The sequence below is a fragment of the Myotis nattereri genome, assembly GCF_964212035.1.
Source record: "Myotis nattereri genome assembly, chromosome: X".
Classification (NCBI taxonomy): Eukaryota; Metazoa; Chordata; class Mammalia; order Chiroptera; family Vespertilionidae; genus Myotis; species Myotis nattereri.
In genome coordinates this window covers 97390313-97410684 of record NC_138078.1, presented here as the reverse complement: position 1 = coordinate 97410684, position 20372 = coordinate 97390313, and positions in this window count along the sequence as shown.

The following is a 20372-nucleotide window of genomic DNA, read 5'->3' as shown; positions in this document are numbered from 1 at the left end:
ACCCAAAAGAATTCCTTTGTTTCAGGGCTCTTTTGCTTCAGAACATTAGCAAGAGGGTGAATATGTGACTGTAAAAATGGCAAGGTGAGTAAAAGCCTTCACCTATGTAGTCTTTTTAGAATACTAGAGACTGGTGCACGAGATTTGTGCACTCAGGAGGTGGGGGGGACCCTCAGCCCCGTCTGTGTCCTCTTGCAGTCCAGGAGCCCTCAGGGGATGTCCGACCAACTGAGGGAGCGGGCTTAGGCTGGCAGGTGTACATCCTTAGGGCTGCCGTGGAGGCGTAAGAGGCTCTCACCACTGCTGCTGTGCTCGCCACCCTTGAGCCCAGCTTCTGACTGAACCGCGCTCTCCCTGTGGGAGTACACTGACCACCAGAGAGCAGCTCCTGCATTGAACATCTGCCCCCTGGTGGTCAGTGCGCATCATAGCAACTGGTAGTTCTGCTGTTCAGTCGATTTGCATATTAGCCTTTTATTATATAGGATGGCCATAATAAGGTCATGAATACTGCATTCATAAAAATGCGCCATTAGTCATAACTGAGGCCCACTGAGAAGGTAGGGAAATTGGGGCAAATCCAGTTGGCAGTATCATTGTTGTATGTTAGTAATGATACATAAGTGGAGAAAACATTTGTACTTTACTTACTTTTTTAGTTACAAATTAGCAGAAAATATAGATGTTCAGTTGAAACAAATGGCACAGGATCTCAAGAACATTATTGAACACCTGAATATATTTGAAAAACCTGCTGACACTATTGACCTTGTGTGCTAACTGCTTTATCTACTTAGACAACCAAGATTTAGTATGACATTAGCATTCTATGGTTCCTTTAGCTAGTCACTTTCTCCTGTTCTCTCTAGTTCTCCATATCTGCCTCTAGAGATATGAAGCTCTTGGTTATAGTTAATGGGACAGGAAATATTTAAGGGCAGATAAGGTTGAGAGTTCTTTGTGATTATCCCAGGAGAGTAAAAAATATGACTTACCTCCCTAAATTTTCAGGGTTTTCTTCCTGTTCTTCACATAACTAAATCTGTCCCTGTACTTATTTTCCTGTTCACTTACTCATTAGCTAATTCATTCTTTCTTTTATATACTTATATACATATTCATATAAACGTGAGAATAGATGTTTGAATCTGTTAAATCTATCCAAGTAATCTTATAATTAGGTTATATTTTAAAAGTTTGATAAGTAAACAATGTGAAACTTAAAATATGTTTTTTCCATAGAAACTTTGTTAAATATGGTCATTAGGTTTCCTCCAGTCTCTACTTAACTCATAATATAAATGCACTATAGCCTGGAAAAAATACAGTCAAAGCTCCATTTAAATAGTTGAGAAGTTTTGAATTAATTTGGCAGTAAAAAATGATTATTTCCCCTTTATCTATACTCTACATAAAGAGTTTATTTCCTCTAACTTTCTCTGTTGTCTTAGCAGCTAAATGGAGTCCTTCTTTTAACTCGATGCCACCCCATGGCAGTAATGGTAAGAGGAATCACCCATTGTGAGAGCTCCTATTGTACTTTCTATCAGTTGATTATAATTAGAGTGAAGCCAGGATTTGGGTAAATGAGGATGAATGACATAATGCATGTGTAGTAATTATTTCTTTAGTAAGCTCTTTGTCCAATTATATACAGACACTTCTTTATCTACAAACATATTACTAGCTTTTTTAATTATGAAGAGATAGCATGGTGTATTGAAAAAGCACAAGAATTTCATTTAAGTCACTTAATCTCTCTGGGTCTTAGGTCTTTCTTTTGCAAAATGTCAAGGGTGGACAAAATAATCTTATAATAAAAATTATGCCATTCTTTACTTTAGTTGAATCTAAAGTTGAACAATGGCAAATAAAAATTAGTCTGGTATTATCCATACTACCATCTCCCTGAGTCCACGCAGATGATCAAGAGTTGACATAACATAGGTTTTCTTTTTAATGAAATATTAGATCACTATTGTGATTCCAAAATTCAGAATTGTTCTGCTGTAATAGAATTTTAATACACAGATAAGTATATGCAGATTTAGGCATGAAATAGAGCTGATACATAGTCTCTGTGTTAAATTAATGTGTTCTAACAGATTAAGTAAAAGGAAACTGCAATCCTACCCTTATCCTTTTTCTCTACTTAGCCTTGGATTAGTTTAGTTTAGTTTAGTTTAGTAGTGGGTAGTAAATGGTTTGAGTCTTTTGTTTTTCCTAGCCATGGAGATTGAGATATTTACAATGAGAGAATTAAAGGATAATTGCTGCTTGATAACAGGACAAAAGAAGTGAAAAATTAGCAATAATTCTTCTCTTTTCTCAGATAGCATAAATTTTTAGACAGTAAGCAGAGAACACATTTGTTGAACAATAATATTTTGTAAATAATTTATTCTGACCAGCTCAACCTATGGGCCATACTCTAGGGTAGAAAAATAGAAACTTAAATCATAGTGATGAGATTTACCTCTTGATTTTGACTTTTCTTAGGGGGAGATGGGAGAGACCTCCTAATAGCTAGAATTTTTATTAAGCAAGTCCATATTATGGTGTATAATACTCGGTCACATTCACTTACAAAAACTCATTGTTCCTACTACAAATTATATTTGTTTGTTATACTAGAATACTCTAATTTGCTGTTGTCATTACATATACTGGTCTTTTAAGTGTGGAAACATTTTCATTTCCTCCTATTTTTAATATTATCCTGGACTTTGCTAGAAAATTCATCAAAAGTATTCTAAACTTTTTTATTTTTTAATATATTTTTATTGATTTCAGAGAGGAAGGGAGAGGGAGAGAGATAGAAATGTCAATGATTAGAGAGAATCACTGACCGGCTGCCTCCTGCACGCCCCACACTGGGGACCGAGCCTGCAACCCAGGCATGTGCCCTTTGCTGGAATCGAACCTGGGAGACCCTTCAGTCTGCAGGCCGACGCTCTATCCATTGAGCAAAATCAGCTGGGGCTAAAATTTTTTAAATGTTTAGTATTTTTATTACAAAGTTAATATACATACTTGTTTAATGTATTAAGCTTAGAAAATATGGAAATCTGTAAAGAAAATTAAATCACCTGTATTACCAGTACTCTGCTAATATATTGGTTTATTTCTTTCAAGTCTTTTTACTATGCTGATTAAAAAAATACTTTTGTTTTGAACAGCTTTGGAAACATACCTATATAAAATTTTGTATTCTGCCTTCATTTAATATTCTTTCATGGTGTTTTCCCAAAATTATAACCATTCTTTGAAAATATTTTTTTTATTTTATAGTTGTTTCAGGTGTATAGTATAGTGTTCATCCAATTATATAATTTACACAGTGATCCCCCTGATAATTCTAGTACCCATGTGGCACCATACATAGTTATTACAATATTATTGACTATATTCCCTATGCTGTACTTTATACTCTGGTGACTATTTTGTAACTTCTTATTCCCTTCACCTTTTATCCATACCCCCACCCTCCTTCCATCTGACAACACTCAGTTTGTTCACTGTAGCTATGAGTCTATTTCTGTTTTGGAAAACATGTTTTTAAAAAAAGTTTTAATATATTTTTTATTGATTTCAGAGAGAGGAAAGGAGTGGGAGAGAGAGATAGAAACATCAATGATGAGACTCATCAATCAGCTCTCTCCTACATGTCCCCTCCCAGGGACCAAACCCACAGCCTGGGCATGCGCCCTGAAGGGGAATTGAACTGTGACCTCCTGGTTCATGGGTCGACACTCAGTCACTGACCCTCACAGGCCAGGAGGAACAATTGGTTTTAATGACTCTATAATTTTAATGAGAGGTAACTTTATCATAATATAATCTTTTTTTTATTGATAGAGATACTGTTTCCAGTTTTTTGTCATTACAAAATTGCCCTGGATAGATTCCTAGAAGTAGAACATACTGAGTTAAAAAGTATGAATATTTTAGCCCATCCAGTGTGACTCAGTGGTCGAGCATCAGCCCATGAACCAGGAAGTCATGATTTGATTCCAGGTCAGTGCACATGACCCAGTTGCAGGTTCAATCCCTGGTAGGGGGCGTGCAGGAGGTAACCAACTGATGTTTCACATCAATGTTGATGTTTCTATCTCTCTATCCCTCTCCCTTCCTCTCTCTAAAATCAATTAAGAAAATATATTTTTGTAAAAGTATGATTATTTTAAGATGATATATATTGTAAAATTTTACATTTTGAAGGGTTGGATAAAATTATATTTCTATTGGTTGTATATGAATGTACCTGTTTTCCCCACACACACTTGACAATTGAATATTACATTTATTTAAAATTGCTGATTTAGAAATCATGCCATTTGTGATAACAAACGCTAAATGAAATAAGTCAGACAGAGAAAGACAGACACTGTATAATCTTGCTTATATGTAGAATTTAAAAACGAAACAAACCAAGCTAATACAGAGAACAGATTGGTTGTCAGAGGGGGGGAAGGGCAAAATGGGTGAAGGGGTATACAAAAGGTACAAACTTCTAGTTATAAAATAATTAAGTCATGGGTATGTAATATACAGCACAATGACTATATTAATACTACTAATTAATATATTTCATATTTGAAAATTGCTAAGATTGCAGAACTTATACAAAAAAACTTTTGTGTAACTATGTATGGTGACAGATGTTAACTAGACTTATTGTAGTGATTATTTCACAATATATACAGATATAGAATATGTTGCATACCCGAATCTCATACAATGTTATATCTGAGTTATACCTCAATAAAAATGCTGATATGAATGAATAAAGGCAATATTTTAAATTTTTTAATGAATTTCTTATCTTCTGAAATGTCTCTTAATGTTCTTTACTTATGTTTGTACTGTAGTAGTAAGTTTCTTATTGAATTCTAAGAATCAATCAGATTTGTGATATTTGCAAAGTAATTAGATTAATATATAAATGTAATGAACATTACAAATATGAAATAGCAAAAGAAGATGTTAATGTTTAATCATTCTCAGTCCATTTCTTATCAGAAGAAATTAAAGTCACTTTCTAGTTTCAAAATTTTGTTTACTTTTTGTTTACCATATCAGAAATTATAATCTAAATATCTTGTGTTTGTTTTTAGCTCAAACAGATCAGCAGAATTCTGAATGCTCATATGGACTCTCTAGAGCAGATTAGTCAGAATCCAGGTGGGAGTTTATTTGATTTCCAAGCTATGTGTATTGCAAATAGAAAATGTGATACAAGTTAGGTTTTGTGTACCATAAACATACTCAAATAACAATTCACTTATAAGGGTATTGCTTAACTCATGGTATGTCTACATTAGTTCTAAAGAACTATAATTGCTTATTTTTATAAAATGAAACAGAATGATAAGGTAGGAACTAATGAAAATAGGGGATGTATAGAAATGTGGTGGGAGAGAGGGATAGAAGTAGGACTTCTCTGCGTATACTTTTTAATACAGTTTTGACATTTGGGCTATATAAAAGTTTAAATGCTCAAACATTATAATTAAGCAAAAAATAATGGGAAGAAAAACAAATGTTAAACATGGATACCAACTGAAACCAAACAAAAATGTATAACTAATTTATAACATGCAGTTCAGATAAATTTTGAACATAGTGTCCCTGATGGTGCATCCTTACTAGGATGTAATCTTAAGGATAAAAAGAACTGCAAAGAAATCTTAAATGTTCTTAATAGGTTTATTGTAGGTTTCAGAATTATAACATATACATACATTATAATATTAGTATTATTTTATATATTTTAGGATAAAGCAAATGCATAAGTATATCAGTGATAATAGAAACCAAGATTTTCATTTAAAAATAAAAGCTATATAAAATATTTTCCTTTTATATTTGTATTTTAAATTTTTATTGCAGTATGAATTCCTATTCCCTTGTTCTGTACATGGAAAAGACCAAGAAGCAATAACAGATACCCTGGTAGCCATGAGTATATGCAGCACCTGGGTCTTGGTTTCTAAATGCCATTCCCATTAAAAGGAATTAAGGCTTCTTGGGGAAATACTTGATTTCAGGTCTCAGAAATATTTGATCCCAGAAAACAAAGATCATTCAAAGACTAAAGAGGTTATATCAAGACCCAAGATTGTGTTGAGGGACAATGCTAAAATGTAATTTGTGGTGTAAAGAAGCGTTATAGTGATTTTTTTTTCCCTTGGCTGGGATCCTCTTTGTCTTCATGAAATCTCAAGGCTCTCAAGCAGTGTTTTCTTAATAATAAAATTAAGATTGTTAGCTCTGCAAAGAGCTTATTTTCTATAAATTAAAAAACCGTATCCTAGAGAGGTTAAATGACTTTCCTAAGAACACACAACTAATTAGTGGCAGAGCTAGGATGAGAATCAAAATTTCCTAATTACTAGAACAGCATTCTTTCTACTGGTATGTTCTTAAAATAATTCTATTGTGGGCATCACTGGATATAAAAATGAATTTTAGTCATGTACCTAACAGTTGAGGATGAGGGTATGATAATGGTAGTGCATTGGGTGGGATATAAGTTCTAGGTTCTCAGTCAACACAGGGTAAAAAAAATAAGACAGAGTAATTACTTAGAGTTACTTTTATGCTAAAAATTCAATTGAGTTGGAGAGGCAGAGAGATCTCTTATAGAGTCTCAACTGAGACATGTAGGCCATGCTTAAGAATGGGAAAAGGCCTGATTATTCTTGATACTGGGCTCATTTTTGCTGTTCTCACACAGGGAACCTTTCCCTTTCATATCGGGAAATGACATGAGCAATTAATGGAGAATGGCAGGGTTTAATTATGCTGTTTAAGAATGGTATGTGTTTTTGGGGGGTTGGTGGATGTTTATTTTGCTTTTTAACAGTTAATGGGATCAAGTCTGCTGAAATGCTATAGGCTGAGAAGTGCTAAGGTTAAATTTCTCAATCAGTCAATTTATTTACATCCAAATAATAGTTATAGAAAGGTTGATACATGTATCACTTTAACAATAGAAATATTTTTTACTAAAGAGAAATCTCTAACTTGTATATGTTTTTAAAAGATTTTAAAGTTGAAATCTGTTTTTTTTAATCCTCACCCAAGAATATTTTTCCATTGATTTTTAGAGAGAGTGGAAGAGAGAGGGAAAGACAGAGAAAAACATCTATGTGAGAGAAACACATGAATTGGTTGCCTCCTTCACACGCCCTGACCAGGTCCTGGGCCGGGGATTGAGCCTGCAACCAAGGTACTTGCCCTTGACCGAAATCGAACCTGGGACCCTTCAGTTGGCAGGCTGATGCTCTATCCACTGAGCCAAACCGGCTAGGGCTTGAAATCTGTATTTTAAAAGGTTTCTGAGTAATGTTTTTATGATTTAATATATTTGACATTCATACAGTTTATAAAACATAACAACTGTTATGCCAATAGGATCATGCATTTAACTAAAAAAATCAATTTACCTTTAAAAATGACTTGGAAATCATTCATTATACTTTAAATGTTAAAATATTACTGTCCAATCAACTTCTCAATATCCATGAGTAAGTTATAGAGAAGTAGGTTCCTTTCTTCCTCTAACCCAGCGGTTCTCAACCGGTGGGTCGCGACCCCTTAGGCGGTCAAACAACCCTTTCACAGGGGTTGCCTAAGACCATCCTGCATATCAGATATTTACATTACAATTCATAACAGTAGCAACATTACAGTTATGAAGTAGCAACGAAAATAATTTTATGGTTAGGTCACATCATGAGGAACTGTATTTAAAGGGCCAAAAGGTTGAGAACCACTGCATAGAACTGACTGTGATGGGACTGATCTAGAAAGGGATTAGATGAGTATTAAATTAGGAAGTATCTGAATATGTGCCAGTATTGACCAGTTTTCAAATTTGATATTTATCCATCGTTTAACATTGTGTATGCTCCTTTTTCTCCTGATTAGTATGGACAATTGAGAATTAATAGTAATTCTAGTCAAATACCAGAGTTCCCTCTCTTGTCTTTCTCTTTGTAAAAATTTGCAGCATTATTTCCAGATTGGTTTGATGGCAGTGCTGCAGTCACATATCTGTCTTCTGAGTTGGCAGTCACTGAACTGCAGCAGCTCTAGCTCTTCTGGGACTACTTATGATAGAGTTGGCAATCGATTTAAGCCAATTTTGTTACTCATTTTAAATATATGGAGCTACTTCTTTTAGAGGGGGAGGAGAGGGTGAAAGATAAGCATTTTTTGTTTTTTTCATATACCAAACCATTGTTGTATCCATTAATATTTACCAAACATCACAATAAAGTGATGGACAGTAGAAAATCTTATACTTGCCATTATCTGAAAAATCCTTTAGTATTTTTATGGCATTTTGCTTCTTTCATGAAGTGTCCCAAAGCTTCACAACTAAAGTATATTTCATCCATGATCATTGCAGTCTTTAATGGGTTAGAACCCCATAATTATTTAATAGCTGCTCACTATATTTCAACTGCTATTCAGGGCAGAAAAGAATCCTTAGAGTAACTAAAATGCCATAAGGAATTTTGTGATATTTACAAAATATAGTTTCATTAGTACTGGTCTATGAACACATTATTATTAATACTATTTGATGTAGGACATTCTTAGTCATCCAGTATGATCTAACTAACTCTTGGATAAAATGTCTTCAGGACTGGTTTAGAGAAGCAACTTTTTGTGTATGTCGTAATCATACTTCATTTTTACCCAATGTCGTCAGTATTTGTTGTTTAAGGTAATGATTTTAAATTTGATTTTTCAGGATTGGGTATTTTTAATTTTCTTTTTAATTAAGGCACATTTCACATATAACATTATATTAGTTTCAGGTATACAACACAATCATTGAATATTTGTATATATTGCCAAATGGTCACCACAATAAGTCTGGTTGACATCTGTCACCTTATACAGCTACAAATTTTTTCTTGTGATGAGAACTTTTAAGTTCTACTCTCTTAGCTATTTTTAACACACATTACAGTATTGTCCTATACAGACAATCCTCGGGTTATGTTGGACTCGACATACGTCATTTCATGGTTGCATTGCCATCTCCCATTTATTTATAAAAAAAAAAAGTTCCGTCATTTCAACATATGTACATATGTGCTTTATGTTTTTTATTATTTATTTACCACAAGTAAAGGTCAGGAATTGTTATCTTTCTTTTAAATTTGTTTTTACTATTTCACTTCATTACTGCTGTGTATGTGCTCCATGTGAGTGACATAGGTGCTTATGTAGGTGGGTTCCAACTTATGGCGAAAATCGTGTTACATTGCGCTGTAGGAACGGATCTCCAACGTAACCCAATGACCTACTGTATAATAAAAGGCTAATATGCAAATCGACTGAACGGTGGAACGACCAGTGGCTATGTGCACACTGACCACCAGGGGGCAGACTATCAACACAGGAGCTGCCCCCTGGTAATCAGTGCGCTCCCTGATTACCAGGGGGAGTGCCGCTCAGCCAGAAGCCAGACTCATAGCTGGCGAGCACAGCGGCAGTGGTGGGACTCTCTCTCACCTCCGTGGCAGTGCTAAGGATGTCCAACTGATGGCTTAGGGAGCAGGCCTAAGCCATCAGTCTGACATCCCCCAAGGGCTCCCAGACTGATATAGGGCACAAGCCTGGCTGAGGGACCCCCTCCCAAGTGCATGAATTTCATGCATTGGGCCTCTAGTTAACTACAGTCTCCATGCTGTATTTTATTTAAGTAGCTGTGGCCTAGATAAGAAATGCTTTAAAATATTTTATTAATTACACTAGTGACCCAGTGCATGGATTCGTGCACATTAAAAGGAAATTAATTAGAAGGTGGCCAGCAGGGAGGGACTGGGAGAGACAGACTGGACACGCCCTGGAGCCAACCTCTGCGGTCCCTCCCTGGCCAGCTGTACCTGGGGTGGTGCCGTGGCTCGAAGGGCATCCGCAGAGTGGGCAGGGTCCCTCTGGCAGATGGGGTCCCTCGGCCTGGACTGCGGGGATTGGGCTGAAACCAGCTCTCTGACATCCCCTGAGGGGTCCTGGAATGCAAGAGGCCACTCTGCAAAGTTGCTTTCGTACAGGGTGTGGAACACAAACTCAGGTGTGGAGTAAACCAGACTTGGGTCTGACAGTGCCCCAGAAACAGCATAACCCATGGCCAAAGATGGAATTGCGTGGCCCTGTGAGGAATTGGGCTCCCTCCTCTCTGGTTTTGGGGTGCATCACCCAAGAACTGCTGCTGCCAAGGCACTCCTACATTGAGCGTCTGCCCCCTGGTGGTCAGTGCGCATCCTAGCTACCAGTTGGATGGACACTTGGCATATTAACCTTTTATTTATATAGAGACTTTCAGCCTTCTCATATCTGAAGAATATCTAATACTAAGATATCAAAAGATGGCTTTGAATTCCAATTAAAGTCCTTTTCTTCCTCTTTCATCTTCTAGAATAGAATCTGATTTACTGATTGAGGTGGTTTCTTTTACCTCCCCTTTTTGGTTTCTTATTTTATTTATTTATTTATTACTAGAGGCCCAGTACATGAATTCGTGCATGGGTGGGATCTGGCCAGCCTGCCCCAATCAGGCTAGGCTGGTTGTGGGGGGGGGGGCGGGGGGGGGGGGATGTGAGAGGTTGCCAGCCTGCCCCACGCCCAGTTGGGGTGGAAGGGCCAATCGGGGATGGGGCCAGCTGGAGAGAGGGGCTGCGGGTGGTTGGTGGGCTACCCCCACCCTCTGGTCAAACTCCTGGTCGAACTCACAGTTGAGGGGACAATTTGCATATTAGCCTTTTATTATATAGGATTTAAATTTATCTTTATTGTTGTATTACATATGTCTCCCTTTTTCCCCATTGACCCCTTCTAGCCCACCCCATCCACCACCCAAGGCTTTTACCACACTATTGACTGTGTCCATGGGTTATGCATATCTATCTATATAATAGAGTAATACGCAAATTAGCCCAGATACCATAACATCACGACTGGATAGCAGGGACCTGAGGATGCATGGCACCTGGCTGGGGTGAGGGACCTCAGGCCATGCCCCCCACCCTAGCGCTGAGCCAGGGTACTTAAGGCAATGCCCCCCGCCCAGCGGGGCTTGATGGGGGGACTTCAGGCTGTGCCCCCCTCCCTGGTGCCAGGCTGGGAGACCTCATGCAACACCCCCTACCCCAGCGCCAGGCTGGGGGACCTCAGGCCACGCCCCCCGCCAGGTGGGGCTTGATGGGGACCTCAGGCCACACCCCCCTCCCTGGTGCTGGGCTGGGGGATCTGAGGCTGTGCCCCCTGTCCAGAAGGGCTTGATGGGGGTGGGGCCAGCCGGGTCTGGGTCTCCTGCGTTTTTGAAGCGCTTGCGGGTGGTGGATGGGGACTTGACACTAGGTCCCGTTGCACGCCCCAGACTCTGACAGGAGGAGATTTTCATATACATTTTACTAATTTTCATCTTTGACACTTCTATTATAGAGAACGGGCAAATAGCAATATTAAAATATTTCCTCTAATTAAGTCCCTTTTAATGTGCACAGATTTTGTGCACCAGGCCACTAGTATGCATATAAGTTCTTTGGTTTATTTCTTACCACTCACCCACCCACCCCCACCTTCCCTCTGAGATTCCACAGTCTGTTCCATGCTTCTATGTCTCTGGATCTATTTTGTTCATCAATTCATTTTGTTCATTAGATTCCACTTATGAGCGAGATCATGTGATACTTGTCTTTCTCTAACTGGCTTGTTTTGCTTAGCATAATATTCTCCATGTCCTTCCATGTTATCTCAACGGATAAGACATTTTGTTGATGTTTTGATGTTTTCTTTTGCTGTGAAGCAGCCTTTTCTTTTGATGTAAACCCATTTGTTTATTTTCTCCTTAGTTTCTCTTTCCCTAGGAGATGTATCAGTAAACATATTGTTTCAAGAGATGTCTAAGATTTTGCTGCCCATAGTTTCTTCTAGGATTTTTATGGTTTCACGACTTATAGTTAATTATTTTAGCTATTTTGAGTTTATCCTTGTGTATGGTATAAGTCGGTGGTCTAGTTTCATTTTTTTGCACATACCTGTCCAATTTTCCCAACAACACTTATTAATGAGATTGTCTTTACTCCATTGTATGCTCTTGCCTCCTTTGTCAAATATTGATTGAGCGTAATGCATTGGGTCTATTTCTGGGTTCTCCTGTTCCATTAATCTATATGCCTATTTTTGTGCCAGTACCAAGCTGTTCTGATTACAGTGGCTTTGTAGTATAACTTGGTATCTGATTTTGTGATTCCCCCCAACTTTGCTTTTCTTTCTCAAGATTGCTGTGGCTATTTTGGGTCATTTTTGGTTCCATATGAATTTTTGGAGTACTTGTTCTAGATCTGTGAAATATGCTGTTGGTATTTTAATAGGGATTGCATTGAATCTGTAGATTGCTTTGGGTAGTATAGACATTTCAATGATGTTAATTCCAGTAATCCATGAACACGATGTAATCTTCCACTTGTTTATATCTTCCTCTATCTTATTTTTCTCAACTTCCTGTAGTTTTCCAAGTACAGGTTTTTTACCTCCTTGGGTAAGGTTATTCCTAAATATCTTAATTTTTTATTGCAATGTTAAATGGGATTGATTTTTTTGTTTCTCTTTCTGAGAGTCCATTATTGGTGTAATGTCAATGATTTCTGCATGTTAATTTTGTATCCTGCTACATTGCCAAAATCATTTATTAAATCTGGTAGTTTTTGGTGGAGTGTTTTGGGTTTTCTATGTACAATATCATGTCATCTGTGAATAATGAGAGTTTTACTTTTTCTTTCCAATTTGGATGTCTTTTATTTCTTCTTCTTGTCTGATTGCTGTGGCTAGGACTTCAGTATTACGTTGAATAAGAGCGGTGAAAGAGGATATCCCTGTCTTGATCCTGTTCTTAGGGGAAATGGTTTTAGTGTTTGCCCATTGATGTTGCTTGTTGTTTTGTCATATATGTCATATTATTTTGAGGTATGATTTCCTCTATTCCCACTTTGCTGAGTGTTTTTATCAAAAACGAGTGTTGGATTTTTAGAATGCTTTTTCTGCGTCTATAAATATGATCATGTGATTTTTGTCTTTCAATTTGTTTCTGTGATATATCACATTTCTTGATTTGTGAATATTATACCAGTCTTGCATCCCTGGAATAAATCCTACTTGGTCATAGTGTATGATCTTTTTAATGTATTGCTGGATCTGATTTGCTGATAATTTGTTGAGAATTTTAGCATCTATGTTCATCAAGGATATTGGCCTATAATTCTCTTTCTTTGTAGTGTATCTGGTTTTGGAATTATTATAATGCTGGCCTCTTGGAAAGAGCTTGGAAGTATTCCTTCCTCTTGGATTTTTTGGAATAGTTTGAGGAGGATAGGTGTTAGTTCTTCTTTGAGTATTTGGTAAAACTCCCCTGAAGCAGTCCGGATTAAAGCTTTTGTTTGCTGGGATTTTTTTTTATTACTGCTTCAATTTTATCAGTTATGATTGGCCTATTTAGGTTTTCTGATTTTTCCTGATTCAGTTTTGGAAGATTGTATTTTTCTAGGAATTTGTCCATGTCATCCACATTTCCAACTTGTTGGCATGTCGTTATTCATAATATTTTCTTACAATCCTTTGTATTTCTGTGGTGTCAGTTGTTATTTCACCTCTTTTGTTTCTGATTTTATTTGGGTCCTCTCTCTTTGTTACTTTTTTAATGTTTTTATTGATTTCAGAGAGAGGGAGGGAGAGAGAGATAGAAAAATCAATGAGAGAGAATTATCAATCGTCCTGCACACCTCCTACTGGGGATCGAGCCCACAGCCTGGGCATGTGCCCTGACTGGGAATCCATAGGTCAAAGCTCAACCACTGAGCCATGACAGCCAGGCCCTGCGCTTTTTCTGAAATTCTTTGGGAAACCTTGGTGACATTGGTTTATCAACGAGGTCATCTCTTGTGCTCTGGAGTATAACGTACCACTTCAGACACTTGAGAGGTGAATTTTCTTTATCTGACAGAGACGTGACAATACACAAAGAGTCCCTTTAAAAGTCTCTTAGGCTCAACAGAGACAAGTACTCATTTGCTTCTCACAATTGCAGTTAATTGAAAGGTATCTTATGTCTTTCCATTGTTTAATGAGCTACCTGCTCATCTCTGATCCCCTTTACAAAATAGATTCATTGTCACACCATTGTTCCTTGATTCTGAAAAATTTCTTGTAGGTTAGATTAGGATATCAAAATAAAAAATGATAAAGTCTTCAGCTCATTTTAGGAAAGAGTGAATGATATTTAACATTCTCAGAGCTCCACTTCCCAAACCTCCTTTTCTATATGTAAATCCAGATTTGAAACACATTGAATACATCTGAAAAATTAGATGTTTTACTAATCCTACTTATGTGCATTTTGTGCCCAAATGCATTTATTCAAGCTAGAGGGCCTCTCAGATGAATTATGTGTAACATGACTTAAATCACTCCCAAATATCAGAATTTATATTGTTTTTGAGGTATACAGATATTTCTCCAAAGCATTTTTTCCTGTTAGTAACTAAAAACTAAAATGCTGTTTTTGGACCCACTGCTCAATGGCCCCCTCATAGGTAACATGGCCGGCTAGTGTTTCACCAATGAAATCTCCCCAGATAGGATTCAGATAGGCCTACCTTATTTTGAGCATTTCAATATTGGAAGGGACAACAAATAGCATTATGCTCTGGTGCCCATTATTAGCTCAGCATGATACTTTTTATTTTAAATTTTCACAGCATCAATAAATAGGTGCACTGTAAAAGAAAACATACTTTTAGATGGGACTCTGAAGATACTAGTCTTAGTTTTGGCTTTTAGTGCTAATAGAGGAGAGAGTCAAGAAGTCATAGGTGACTCCTAGGTTTATGAGATGGATATTTTGGGTGTTACCTTTAACCTCTGAAATTTTTTAAAAACTTGAATAATTTACAACTTACAACATACCCATTATTCAATAAATACTTTAGCTCTGTGCTACTACAATTCCAAGAGCCACGCAATCCACCACAATCACTTAAGAGTCTGCCACTCATGCCCTAGCTGGTTTGGATCAGTGGATAAAGTGTTGGCCTGCAGATTGAAAGGTCCCAGGTTTGATTCTAGTCAAGGGCACATGCCAGGGTTGCAGATCCCCAGTAGGGGGCGTGCAGGAGGCAGCTGATCAATGATTCTCTCTCATCATTGATGTTTCTCTCTCTCCCTCTCCCTTTCTCTCTGAAATCAATAAAAAAATATATATACTAAAAGAAGAGTCTGCCACATAGAATTCTGGGACTTGAAGTCCACAGCCTGTTTATCCACATTTGAGATAGAGGCCTGTCTGCATTTATCATACAACTAGAGGCCTGTGCATGAAATTCGTGCAAGAGTAGGCCTTTCTTCCCCCAGCTACACTGGCTTCCCTCTGGCACCTGGGACCCAGGCTCCCCTCACAGGCCCGGCTTCGTCCGGAAGGTCATCCTGAAGGATGTCCAGAAGAATGTCTGCTCTAATTAGCATATTACACTTTTATTATTATAGATATTGCAGTTATATACTTACTTGTTTGTCTCTCTTACTGGAATTTGAGCTTCTTGGTGATAGAGATTATATCTTAGTTATTTCTGTACCTTCAGAACTTAACAATATCTGACATGAACTTCAGGACGAATATACTTTAAAAAATGTGTCCCCTGCTATGTACACAGCACACTGTACACAGTTTTTGATGGAAAAAGAGAGACTTAACTAATAGAAAGATATACATGAATAGCATTCCATACTATTTAATATTCTACATTTTCTTGGCTTCTAATTTCTTTGTTATATGGATAAGCCATAGTTTATTTAACTATTATCTCATTATTAGGTATTGGTTAATTTTTAAGTATTGGCTTTCAACTTTTTGCTATTTTAAATTGTACTGCTGTGAGTATAGCTATGTTTTAGGGCAGGGGTGGGCAAACTTTTTGACTCGAGGGCCACAATGGGTTCTTAAACTGGACCAGAGGGCCGGAACAAAAGCATGGATGGAGTGTTTGTGTGAACTAATATAAATTCAAAGTAAACATCATTACATAAAAGGGTACGGTCTTTTTTTTTTTCAATAGTTTTATTCATTTCAAATGGGCCGGATTCGGCCCGCGGGCCGTAGTTTGCCCACGGCTGTTTTAGGGTATGAGATGTAGCTATGTTTTAGAGTAAATATATGGTCATTGGGACATAGAAAAAATTTGTAGAAGTTCAAATGCTGGATTAGGAGTAATGTCATTCTTAAAGGCTTTTGATTTATAATTCTGTCAAGTATGTTGTACCAATTTATATTTTCACCACAAATTCATTAGGATATCTTTTTTCTTCTGTACTCTTTCCACTACTACTACTTCTATAATCATTACTACCACCATTATCATCTTTATCATTCCATGCTAAATTTTATAGGTGAAAATAATTATTCCCTATTTAATTGCATTCCTCTGGTTACTAATGAAGTTGGGTTATTATTATTATTTTTTTAAAGTGTTTTCCTTAATGGATTACATTAAGTTAATTTATTCCTTGATTTTATTTTTTTATTTTTTTAAATATATTTTATTGATTTTTTACAGAGAGGAAGGGAGAGAGATAGAGAGTTAGAAACATCGATGAGAGAGAAACATCGATCAGCCGCCTTCTGCACATCTCCTACTGGGGATGTGCCCACAACCCAGCTACATGCCCTTGACCAGAATCAAACCTGGGACCTTTCAGTCCTCAGGCCAACGCTCTATCCACTGAGCCAAACCAGTTTCAGCGAAGTTGGGTTTTTAAAAAATGTTTGTAAACAATTCATATTTCATTTTCTAGGTTGCCTATTTGTGTCTTTTGTCCATTTTTCGTCAAGATATTTTTTCTCATACCAGGACCCTACAGCCACTGGGGACAGAGACCTGTGACCACAGCTACAGACCTGCGGACACCAAAAGAAATCCCCGCGGCAGATCCGTGAGTAACAGAGCCCATCCCCCCTTCCCGCAGGCTTGCTGACAGCACCAGAGTAGCTAACTGATAGACCCACCCCTTGCCGGGGCCCCAGGGCTCCAGGAACTTTAGCCTGGAAGTACGCGAGCACCTTGGAACTGATCCCGCATAGGGCCCGGTTCAGGAGTCCTGGGCTGGGGGCAGTCCGGCGAACACCGGGATATGGTCCTGCTCACACTGCCTGCTCCAGGAGCCCTGGGCTGGGAGCAAACGCACGAACCCCAGGAATTGATCCTACGCACACTGCCTGCTTCAGAGCCTTGGGCGGGGAGCAATCGCGTGAACACCGGGAATTTGTCCAGCGTAGCACAGGCCCAGGGACCCCGATTCTCTGTGCAGGAGGCAGCACCAAGCACCAGTGACTTGACTGTGTTTCTTATCACTTGTGCCTGAGATCCTGATTCTCTGTGCATTCATACTAAGAGCCAGTGACTCCAATTCCTGGTGCAAGGGCACACAGGGACCCTGATTCTCAAGGCAAGGTCGCGCGAAGCAACAGAGACTCTGATACTGGATTCTTGGGGAACTCTGACTCCTGGCGCACGCTAGGGGGCTCTGGTTTTCAACACGCTCCAGGGGGGTCTCTGTTTCAGCACAGTGCAGGCAGGGTCCCTGATTCTAAGGGCGTGTGCGAGGCCACATTCAGCGCGGACAACACTGACTCTGAGCGAGCCTGATTCCCACGAACCCACAACAACCACACATCTTAGTGTCAGAGCTCTTCAGTGACACTAGAGGCTCCCACTGCACATGGCCCAGGCCCACGCAACTCGACGTTTGAACCATCCAGAGATAATCAGAATGAAGAGATGACACAACACCCAGAGGAAAGACAATGAGGAGTCGCCAAGAAAGGAAATTAATGAAGTTGAAGCATGCAACATGACAGAAAAAGAATTCAGAATAATGGTTGTACAATTCATTCACTGGATGGATGAGAAAATCAACAACCTATGCAAGAATCAGGAAGAAATGAAAAGTGATATAGCTACAATCAAAAACACCATGGAAAGTTTCAACAGCAGACTAGAAGTAGCAGAGGACCGAATTAGTGAATTAGAAGATAAGGCAGAGAAACAAGCTCAATCTGAACAGCAACTGGAGAAAAGAATTAAAAAGCAGGAGGAGAGCCTAAGGGAGCTTCGGGACAACATGAAATGAAGTAACGTACGTATAATAGGGCTGCAAGAAGGACAAGAAGAGCAGCAAGAATTAGAAAATCTATTTAAAGAAATAATGTCAGAAAACTTCCCAGATATGGGGAAGAAAAAAGTTACACAAGTACAGAGAGTCCCAGGCAAGATGAAGCCCAAAAGACCCACACCAAGACACGTCATAATAACGATGGCAAATGTACAAGAAAAAGAGAGAATCTTAAAGGCTGCAAGAGAGAAACAGAGAGTTACCTACAAAGGACCCCCCATCAGATTATCAAATGAATTCTCAACAGAAACACATGAGGCCAGAAAAGAATGGACAGAAATTTAGAAAGTGATGCAAAGCAAAGGACTGAATCCAAGAATACTCTATCCAGCAAGGCTATCATTCAAAATTGAAGGGGAAATAAGTTTCACAGACAAAAAAAAAGGCTAAGGGAGTTTATCACCACCAAGCCAGCAATGCAAGAAATGCTAAAGGGACTGGTGTAAAAAGAAGAACTAAAAAGCCCAGAAAGAAAGCAGCCACACAAAAAAATAGAGATGGCTACAAACAAGTACCTTTCAATAATAAATTTAAACGTAAACAGAATAAATGGTCCAATCAAAAGACATCGAGTGGCTGAATGGATAAAAAAAACATGACCCATATATTTCCTGTCTACAAGAGACCCACCTCATTAGAAGGGACTCACACAGACTGAAAGTGAAGGGATGGAAAAATATCTTTCAGGCAAATGGAAGTGAAAAAAAAGCTGGGGTAACAATACTTATGTCGGACAAAATAGACCTCAAAGTGAAGGCCATAACAAGAGATAAGGAAGGCCACTTCATAATACTAAAGGGATCAATACAACAAGAGGATATAACCCTGATAAACATATATGCACCCAATGCAGGAGCACCCACATACATAAGAAAACTTCTGGAAGGTATCGGGAGAGATCGACAACAATACAATCATAGTAGGGGACTTTAATACACCACTGACATCACTGGAAATTTCCGCTAGACAAAAACTCAGCAAAGAAACAGCAATCCTAAATGACTCACTAGATCAGATGGACTTAATTGACATCTTCAGAACACTTCACCCCAAAGCCACAAAATATACATTCTTCTCAAGTGCTCATGGGACATCTTCAAAAATAGACCACATATTGGGTCACAAACAAAGTCTCCCCAAATTCAAGAAGATTGAAATCATACCAAGCATCTTCTCAGACCACAAGGGCATAATATTAGATATAAACTACAATAAAAACAACTCAAAAACTCAAACACTTGGAAGCTGGATAGCATGTTATTAAATATTTATTGGTTTACCAATGAGATCAAAGAAAAAAATTAAAAATATCCTGGAAACTAATGACAATAAAAACACAATGATCCAAAACCTTTGGGACACAATGAAAGCAGTCCTGAGAGGGAAGTTTATAGCTCTACAGGCCAATCTCAACAAATAAGAAAAAATGGTAGTAAATCATCTAAATCTACAGCTCAAAGAATTAGAAAGAGAGCAACAAGAAAAGCCCAGAGTGAGCAGAAGGAAGGAGATAATAAAGATTAGAGCAGAAATAAATGACATAGAGACCAAAAAAAAACAATACAGAAAATCAATGAAACAAAGAGCTGGTTCTTTGAAAGGATAAACAAGATTGACAAACCTCTAGCCAGGCTCACCAAGAAGCAAAGAGAAAGGACCCAAACCAACAAAATCAGAAATGATAGAGGCGAAATAACAACAGACCCCACAGAAATACAAATGATTGTTAAAAAATACTATGGACAACTCTACTCCAACAAACTAGACAACCTGGAGGAAATAGACATATTCCTAGAAAAATACAACATTCCAAAACTTAATAAGGAAGAATCTAAAAATCTCCATAGGCCAATAACTATGGAAGAAATTGAAGCAGTCATCAAAAAGCTTCCAGCAAACAAAAGCCCAGGACCAGACAACTTCACAGGGAAGTTTTACCAAACATTCAAGGAAGAACTAAATCCTATCCTCCTCAGACTACTACAAAAAATCCAAGAGGAAGGAACACTTCCAAGCTCATTCTATGAAGCCAGCATCACCCTCATACCAAAACCAGGGAAAGACAACACAATGAAAGAGAATTACAGGCCAATATCCCTCATGAACATAGATGCCAAAATCCTCAA